The 8,831-nt window shown below is 39.6% G+C and overlaps 1 pseudogene; it reads right to left on the reverse strand.

Moving 5' to 3' along the window:
- Positions 1–957: 957 nt before the first annotated feature.
- Positions 958–1,075, reverse strand: LOC129881276 (5S ribosomal RNA; annotated as a pseudogene).
- Positions 1,076–8,831: the final 7,756 nt, after the last annotated feature.

Consider the following 8,831-nt stretch of genomic DNA (forward strand, 5'->3'; position numbering starts at 1 on the left):
CCTCCTTCCGCCTCTCCCGTGGGTTCGTAATATCATTTTACTTTAGGAGCCTATGTAATCCTTGCTACGTATGCTCAACATGTAGTCCAGTGGCTTAATTCTATAAGTCGTCCAGGTTGGTAGCTTACATAAGTAAGTTGAGTCCTACGACTTGTTATTTTAGCCTCTAACTCATTTCAAATCCTTATAGACCTATTTCCAACCTTCACTCTTAAGGGGAATCACGTCCTCCCTTCCTTAGAGTTATTTAATCATGTTATAGATAATCTGGGTCACGGGACAACTTTCAAGAAGCTTAAGAAGATGTTCTGAAGCATAAAGGTATGGGGTATAACATCCTTCTCCTCTTTAGAACACTCGTCCTCGAATGTTAACTAGCCTCATAAGGTCTTACAATTGCTTCATGATTTCTCTATATTGGTTGTCATCCAAAGGCCTCTTATTAACCCATATAGTCAATTTGAGAGGGTAGATTACGTATAGGCATAGGGAACAGGTGACATATCTTTTCCATTTCTTCTTTCTAGTTCTCTTACCACACATCATATTGCACCCTTTACACGAACATGTGTAGGAGCTTAAAGTAGCTCGGAAGATGCCTTAGCATCGCCATACTAGTCTATTTCTAAACCTGTATCGTTTATTACTTCCTTCATCTGATGTTAGGGCTCCACTATAGCTTTTGTCCTTAGTACTGATTGTACCTTAAAGGTTTTGCTTGAAACCATCTTATACCTTCCCTTAATGTATTCGAATATAGCAGTTACATTGAGTAATCACCTGGTTTTACTCTTGGGATACCGCCATTCGTAGGTTGCATCAATTGTTTGCAAAGCTACATCCCCTATCTCAAAGGGTCTTAGCATCTTTCACGGTGGAGTCACATATCCACAATACTTCTTTATGCCAACAATGCCATATAAGGCCAATGTATACATACATCCATATCATCTCATATCACAGCCGCATAGGGCTTCTCAAGAGGTTACCCATCCTAGTACTATTCTCACCCAAGCACGCTTAACTTCGGAGTTCTGATGGGATTCGGTGCGTTAGTGCTGGTATGACTGCATCCTCCCCCGTAGGGCGCATAACTACCAAAGAAGACGATGACCCAATAGCTAATCCGGTAGGCCAAGCTGCACCTACCAAGTTACCCTTATATCCTCATTACACGGACCACATCCTATGTTCATCCACTTTCTCACTAGGCTTTACTTATTTTCATAACGATCCTCGTTATATTCACATCAGATCGTGTTCGTATTCTACCCCATAGTATAACACTTCTTAACATTTTTCATGATTATTACCATGGGTTACTTACCCTTCTTAGTTAGTCTTATCCTTGTGTATCAATTCCATCGGTGCCTCAATATATCATTCTATCCAGAACTACCGGTCTTCTCTACATCATTTTCCTAGGGTCACAAGTCTTTTCCAACTTTGGTTTACGATATCAATACCGACCTTCTAGTTTTTATTGACATCAATTTAGCAATTAACTTATTTCTCAAGGTCAGCCATGCTCGTGGTTTGTCCAAATTTCATCATTATTGTGGGCACGACCTTTCAAGATATACAAAAGCCCTGTATCTCATTCTCTTTTTATTTCTAGGAAAATTTAGGTAGAGTTTCCTTTGTATTTCTCTCTATCTCAACACCTGCACGTAGGAAATGCCAACAGTTCCTCACAGGGAATGCATGTATATATTCAGACCATATCATATCGCAGCCATACAAGGCGCCCAATATCAACAGTATGAAAATGGACTTACCTCATATGCCCATTCAAACTGCACCTGTTAACTTTCCTGGCTACTTTTCCTTTCAAATTCAACTTTACATTCCAATTGTACCTCAATACCTTACCCGACATATATCTTTCGTGCCTTTGCTTACCTACGTGCTTTGTAACTTCGAATATCATCAGTCACCTTCTTCTATCGATGTTGTCCTTCTGCTGAAATCATAAGTTAGTATGAAGAATTTCATTCCCTATAACTCAGCTCTATCGCACGATTGTAGATATGAAAGAAAGGTAATATCCTAAATGTCCTGGAGCCTCTTGTCTATAGATGTGGTGCACAACACACCTATAAACAAGACTCTACTAGGTATGGTCTGTAGACACTCCAAGGATGAACTGCTCTAATAATACTTCTGTCACGACCCAACTCCATAAGCCGCAACTGGATTCTGACCTAGACCCCCATATACCTATCCGTCGACTATAGTTAAATTGGACTATGTATAGCATGATACTACTCACAAAAACCTCAATGGGTTAAAACTTTTTCATGTTCATATAGCCTCCTTCATTCGTATCATATCATGAAAGGGCATGCAAGCCGATAAGGTTGCCATAACATAATAGCTTTTACAACATATCGCATGGGCATAATCGAAATAAACTTATAAACAACCCACACACATATGTCTACAGACCTCTAAGAATAGGAACGACAACATATGGTGGGACAGGGCCCCCATCGTAGCCCTGAGTAACCAAATATATACATCGGAGGTTTGGTACCAAAAATTGGCTCCGAATCAATGGAGCTTTTTCTAAACTTGCTGAGTGGAATCCTGAGCTGGTGGACTCCCAAAACCTGTATCTGTACCTATGGGCATGAAATGCACCCCCCTCCCCCTGAAAAAAGGGGGGTCAATACGACATATGCACTGAGTATATAAAGTATAAAGCATCATATAGAGGGCACAAGTAACATAAAGATGCAGGAAATCAAGTATAGTATTTAATAGGGTACTATACCTGCACCTCACAAAATAAAGTCATGTATACCTTTATCACGTACCGTATTTACCCCGCTTGGTAACTCAGTATTACAAATACATCATCTATGATGATAGGCATATGCATATTATTAGCACAGTGGAACGTACAACCCAATCCATATATATAGCAAGAACATGCCGAGGAGTGATGGTCCGATCCATATATTATGTAATAATACCGAGGAATGACGACCCGATCCGTATATCATATGATAATGCAAAGGTAAAATGGCCTGATCCATATATCATGTAATAATGCCGAGGAACGACGGCCCAATCCGTATATCATGTAACAATGCCGAGGAACGACAGCCCGATCCTTATATTGTGTAACATGCTGTGGAATGTACGACTCGATCCTTACATAGCAAAATATGCCGAGGTACGTTCGGCCCGATCCATATATATCATAATTTATATACGTTCCCGTAAAACTCTATAACATATAAAACATCCCTTAGATATCACCATAAACCATGTTCAAGAGCCCCTAGGTATAGGAGCTTACACATTCCAACACTATTCAACCTATAGGAGGCTCAAGGGTTGTAGTTTAACTACTTTAAGGTCCTTATCATTCAGAAGTGGGTACAAGTTATGAGTTACGTCCACAATCTATAAATGGAGCTATCTCCAAATCCATGTTCTATAGTACCTATCGTCCAATCTTTCTAGAAGTAGGAAAAGACAAGCTTTACATGTACCATTTCCTATCACATGGAAGATTTTGAAAAGTAATGACTCAACTTATCACAGGAGTTCTAATCAGTAGGAAATGAACAAGAGCCTTAACTCACACTCAGAGTTTTAAGAGTGGAATAAATTCAAACTTCATATACATAATACTTCCATACAAGTCATGCCAAAAGAGAGGAAGAATAACTTTACATACACTCATTTTCAGCATATAGAAGACTTGAGGAATGGAAGCTTAACTACTTTAAGAGTCTTAACATTAAACAGTGAACACGAATTATGAATCATGAATCATGTTCAGATCTCATGAATAGAATTAACCCAATCTTCATACACATATCATTTGTCACTTAAATCTAAGACATGCCCAAAAGAAAGAAAAGATAGGCTTTACATACCTCTTATCGATTGCTTTGAACCTGCCTTGTCTCGTCGTCCTCTAAACCTATTTAACACGAAGGTAATACTAGTATTAACAATATTTGACTTTCCATATTTTAAGTCCACAATCAAGCACCCATAGGAACAAACTCCTTATTCGCCTTTCTCGACTAGTCTATTAACTAGTTAAGAAGTTAACAAAATTCGGGCAGCATCTCCTCTATAACTCGCCCTATCCGAACTTCCAATCACATCTTCAATTAGTAAAGCCAACCAAAAACAACAATCATAAGCCCACGCATAATTATACCACTTTGATATTACACAAAACAAACTCCAAACAACTCGGTTAAAACTACGATACCAAAATAGGGTTTTTAATCTTTATTTCATAAATTCTTTAATCATACGCAATGGAGGGTCATGTGGCTGAAACCAGCATCTCCCACACCTCTTTTAGAATACTTTTAGTCCCTGCAACACATCACCACACCCCCTACAGCCGCAGCACCACAAGCGCAATGCCCTACTCGACTTTAATTTAACTATAGCGACTCCAATTTAGTTTATTTTGAACGTCAAGCATCCCTATGAACTTCTCATATTTACAGCCACTTAAAATACTTATCATAACAATATCAAAAGCTCTAAATGTAAGGGAAAGACCTTACCTTATTCAAAACTTGTCAAATCTAGCCTCGGAAGTTCCTTAGCGCGTTGAAAATTAGCGGACTGTTTGGGGCTGTTTGTGTCACGTTTTTGCTGCCCCAAATCACCGTAGGATACCTTAAATAATTAAATCATGGAATGAAATCGTTACCTTTATTTTTCTTGGCAAATCCTTAGGTCTCTCTCTTGTTCTCTCAAGTTTTTCTTCAATTTTTCCAAGTGAAAGATGCTAAAATGTGATGAATTAGTCATCACTTAACATATATATAATCTTTTGGAAGGTGACACATGTCATTCTCTAAGGGTGACATGTGTCACAACCTTAGGCAGCCACGTCACCTTAAGCAACTAATCACATGATGCCACATGGCGATGTGGGACCCACCTAAAGTAGGTGTGTCACCTACTTGGTCCAAGTAGGTGCATCACCTACTTAGTCAAAGTAAGTGCATCACCTACTTGCTTCCGAGTAGGTGCTATGCTTCCTTCTACCTCTCCCGTGGGTTCGTAATCTCATTTTACTTTAGGAGTCTATGTAATCCTTGCTACGTAAGCTCAACATGTACTCCAATGGCTTAATTCTATAAGTCGTCCAAGTTGGTAGCTTACATAAGTAAGTCGAGTCCTATGACTTGTTATTTTGGCCTCCAACTCATTTCAAATCCTTATAGACCTATTTCCAACCTTCAGTCTTAAGGGGCATCACGTCCTCCCTTCCTTAGAGTTATTTAATCATGTTATAGATAATCTGGGTCATGGGACAACTTTTAAGAAGCTTAGAAGATGTTCCAAAGCATAAAGGTATGGGGTATAACATCATACCTTTTACTCACAAGTCGTAATAGGACTTGTAGACTCTCACTTGCCTTAGATAAATTTCTAATTATCTTCTTCACCTCTACGAGTAGAGTTTATGACCCGTAATAACTTAAATGAGTTGTACACTGACTCTTAGGTCTGGGCAGTCTCAATTCTTTTGAAAATTTTTCTTCCATTTTACTTTTCATCTTGTGGGGTCTTACAGACATAGAGTCTAGGGCAAAGATCAGGCCAAAACCCCAGTGTTGGATCTAGATATCGAGGTTGAGCAATTTGAGCATCAGCCGACAAAGGAGGATCCATCACAACCTCCATCCAGATTCATGTCCACACCAATGTTACATTATACTCTGGCTCGGATCCTTAGCTTTATAGAGTGTATGTCTCGAGCAAGGACACTATTGAGCACTTCAGTCAGACATCAGTTCCGAGAGGAGGTTCAAACTTCTGGGCAGGCAGGGCATAATATAATCCAATCCTAGGTGCATAGACTACTATTACAGCTCCCCAACTAGTAATTCAGCTTCTTATAGTTGTTCAACATATGGAAGCTCATACGTTATGATTGTGGAGGAGTAGAAAATGTTGGAAGGTTTATCAGATTACCCCCTAGATTCTTAGGTGCCGTGTGCAAGGATGCCCATGAGTTTTTAATTAGTTTCCAGGAGAGGTAGCATAACCTCAGGTTGGTGGAGTCCCATAGGGTTGATTACACTGCTTTCCAGATGGATGGACCAGTGAATTAGTGGTGGAGATATTATCTTCGCTGCAAACTCGCAGGATCGCAATTGATATCATAAACTAAGTTTTTCGAGGATTTGTTGGAGAAGCATGTACCCTATAGTTTAAGGGAGAAATTGAGAAATGAGTTCACATTGGTACAAGTATCGATGATGGTCATAAAATATGATTCTCGATTATATGAGCTATTCAGGCATGCTACCATGATTATACTGACAGAGGAGGAGAGGGTGCACTGATTTGTTATTGGGTTGTCTATTCCTTTAAAGTTGTCTATAGAGCAGATGGTTGTACCATCTTATTCATTATTGTAGAGAATATATCATTCCCGTACTATTGAGGCTATTCATCATGAGGCCTACATAGGTAGTGACAATAGGTCTTGTCATCAAGGCTGCTTCCACGGATGCTAATTACATGGTAGGGGTTCTTTTGGCAGACGCCATCTATAGCAGTATCCACCTAGTAGACCGATTCTTTCAACCTTGTAGCTTACCTATGGTGGATTATCGAATTCTAGTAGTCGGAGTGGCCAAACTTTGGGTCAGTTGTCTCAGGGTCAAACTTTTAGATATTTAATATATAGTGTCTATTCAGGCTTAGCTGACATATCACAAGAGGATTCATTCAGGGGGTCATGCTATGAGTGTGGTATGATAGGCCATTTTTCTAGGGAGTGTCCCACTATTTTCCATCGTAGATACCAGAGTCAGTAGGGTCAACAAGGTCAGCAAGTTCAAGCCCCCAAAGCCTAGTTTAGCTGTCTAGAGAGGGTGTATAGGGTGACTGAGGTAATTCTCAGGGTATAATGGGTGATCCCCAGGTAGGCGGGACAAGTGCTATAGGTGGACATAGTCATATGTATGTCTTTCTGGATAGGCCAGAGGTAGAGGCATCGGATGCCATCATCACATGTACGATCTCCTTCTCTCATCAGCTTGCCTATGCTTTATTTGATTCGTAGTCTATTTACAAGTAAGTGTCTGTTCATTATGCTACTCGATGGGATGTTTTATGTGAAGTATTTCTTGTGCCTATTTGTGTAGCTACCCCTATAGGTGATTCTTTAGAAGTGGATCAAGTGTATTGATCCAGTTTGGTGACCATCTTGGGGTATGATACTAGAGCGGACCTGATTTTTCAAGTTATGGTAGACTTTAACTTGATTTCAGTCATGGATTGGTTATCTACTCATCATGTAGTTTTGGATTATTTTTCCAATAGCGTCACATCGTATATGCCTAATATTTCTCCAATCGTGCGGATAAGTATAGCTAGTCATGTTCCATATGGTGTGATCTCTTTTCTCAAGGCTCAACGGTTAGTAGGAAAGGGGTGTGTATCCTATCTTACTTATGCTCGTAACACCAGTGTTGATACTCATTCTCTTGATTTGGTTCCAATCGTTCGGGAGTTCCTTGATAAATTTTCCACCAATCTATCTAGTCTTCCTCCTAAGCGTGATATTGATTTTGGCATTAATGTTGAGACGAGTACATAAAAAGTCTCTATTCTACCATACTGGATGGCTCCAGTTAAGTTGAGGGAGCATAAGGTGCAGCTCCTGGACCCTTTAAGTAAAGGGTTTATTAGGCCTAACATGTATTCTAGGGGTGGTCCTATTCTGTTTGTGAAAAAAAAAGATAGTACCATGTGTAATTGTATTGATTATAGGCAGCTGAATAAGGTGACCATAAATAATAGGTACTCGATATTCTGTATTGATGACGTATTTGACCAAATCTAGGTTGTAGTAGTGTTCTCTAAGATAGAATTGAGGTTAGGGTATCCCTGTTCAGCATTAGGGAGGCAGACATCCCTAAGATTGCTTTTAGGACTCGATACGACCACTATGAGTTCCTAGTCATGTATTTTGGGTTGACTAATGCCCCTAGAACAATTATAGACTTGATGATCTATGTGTTCAACTCCTACTTGGACACCTTCATCATTGCATTTATTGATGACATCCTGTTCTACTCGGGGAGGACTGAGCAACATCTAAGGATAGTACTTTAGACCTTGCGAGATCAACAGTTGTATGAAAATTTCACTAAGTGTGAATTTTGGCTTATGTAGATGGCATTCCTAGGGCACATGGTGTACACAGATGGGATTATGGTAGATCTAGCAAAGATAACAGTAGTTTATGATTAGGCTAGGCCCACTTCTCCTATCAAGGCTTAAAGTTTTGTCGAGTTGGTAGGATATTACAAATGGTATGTGGAGGGATTCACTTCTATTATAGCATTTTTGACCAGATTGACTTAGAAGAATGTTCCTTTCAATTAGTCTGACAAGTGTGAGGCAAGCTTTTTGAAGCTCAAAGCCTTCTTGACTTCAGCTCCAATTCTTACCGTCTCTGTTGAAGCTCAGGGATTTACAGTGTATTGTTATGCTTCAAGTATTGGCTTGGGTTGCGTTCTGATGCAGTAAGGTAGAATTATTTCTTATGCTTCCAGGCAGCTAAAGTTACATAAGTGGAACTACTCCACATATGATTTGGAGCTGACGGTAGTAGTCTTTGCATTGAAGATTTGGAGGCATTACTTTTATGGTGCCCAATGAGAGATCTACACTGAATACTTTAGTTTTCATTACATATTTAGCCAGAAAGACCTTAATTTGAGACAACACAGGAGGTTGGAGTTACTGAAGGACTATGATATCACTATTCTCTATCACCTAGGAAAGGCAAACAAAAATAGCTGATGCTTTGAGCTGGA

The sequence above is a fragment of the Solanum dulcamara genome, chromosome 2, assembly GCF_947179165.1.
Source record: "Solanum dulcamara chromosome 2, daSolDulc1.2, whole genome shotgun sequence".
NCBI lineage: Eukaryota > Viridiplantae > Streptophyta > Magnoliopsida > Solanales > Solanaceae > Solanum > Solanum dulcamara.